The sequence below is a fragment of the Octodon degus genome, unplaced genomic scaffold, assembly GCF_000260255.1.
Source record: "Octodon degus isolate 3935 unplaced genomic scaffold, OctDeg1.0 scaffold00016, whole genome shotgun sequence".
NCBI lineage: Eukaryota > Metazoa > Chordata > Mammalia > Rodentia > Octodontidae > Octodon > Octodon degus.
The window spans coordinates 17,900,471-17,901,979 of NW_004524592.1; positions in this window are offsets into that span (position 1 = coordinate 17,900,471).

Sequence of the window (1,509 nt, forward strand, 5' to 3'; positions counted from 1 at the left end):
TGGCCAGCTCAGCCCACCAGGGGGCGGGGCTGGCTGGCATGTGGTGCTGGGGGATTGAACCGTGGTCCCTGTGCTTTGCTAAGCTTGCTCTAAGTAGGTGCTTTAGACCACTGAGCCATCTCACCAGCCCCAGCATCACTTTTATTAGTAAGCAACCTGACCTATCTCCCTGGCCATGACCTGCTTTTGTATCACCCCATTATCATATAATATATGAATATATAGTGCAGTATCTCAGTTACAGCTAAAGCAAGATGTCTTGTAAAGTCTATTTCTGTTGAGGTACAATGACTGTAAGGAAAGTCAGGGTTGGAGGACAAAGAGAACTGTGCCAGTGTCCAGCAATAGGCTGGGTTTTTCTTTCCTTTAATAGGCATGATTACTCAGGGCTCCTCCGTGGAGATGACAGATAGAGATAACAGTCTGGCCAGAGGGAGGAGGAAGGCCCAGGGCCCTGCAGTCCTCCTGGACCATTTGGGAAGCCGATTCTGAGCTCTGGGGCCTCCACCTCAGAGAGCAGTCTCACTTCTAGTGGCTGCCTTGGCAGTCAGGGCACAGCTTGTGGGCCTTTTTAAGGCAGTCCCTCTTACAGTCAGCCTGGCTTCTGACAGTGGTAGCGTATGAACCTCATTGTTGTTGAGCTCTTCTTGGAGTCCAGAGAATCGGACTTAGGATCTGTTTTTGAGACCAGAACAAAGGCAGCCATTTTTGATCTCTTTGCTTTCTCTCCCTAGTTTTCTCTCACCTCTGAGTATAGGACACTAAGGAAGTAGTTATTATTAAAGTATCAAGTGAGTTGTCTGGACCAAAGTAATATTTTGATGGGTAGTTCCTTGTATGTTTCTGGATTAGTTCCCAAGGTGAAGACTTTTGTTATATGATAATGGGGTGATACAAAAGCAGGTCATGGGGGTTGGGGAGATGGCTCAGTAGAACAAGCACTTGCCTGGCAAGTACAAGGGCCTGAGTTCAATCCCTGGTTCCGCAAAAAAAAAAAAAGTTAATAAAATGTGCAAGCAGGTGCAGAGGTCAGGGCTTGCTATGCTGGCCCTGCCTTTGGCGTGCGGTGACAACAATTCAGACTGGGCATGGTGGCACATGCTTGTAATCCTAGCTCTTGGGAAACACTGAGCATGGTGGCACATGCCTGTATGCCTAGCTCTTGGGAAGCTGTAAACAGGTGGATCACTATGAATCCGATCTAGTAGTGAGACCCTGAAAACTCTGTAGTCCCTTCCCTAAAATTAAAAAAAAAAAAAAAGCCTCCACATTTGGGGCCGGGGAGATGGCTCAGTAGAATAAGCGCCGCTTGCCTGGCAAGTGCAAGGGTCTCAGTTCAATCGCTGGTTCAGGCAAAGGAAAAAAAAAAGTTAATAAAATGTTATAGTGTTTGTTTGCAACATTACCTGGCACAGGAGGCACCTGTGATACCCTTTTTTTTAATGTGTGTGTGTGTGTGTGTGTGTGTGTGTGTGTGTGTGGCCAGCTCAGCCCACCAGGGGGCGGGGC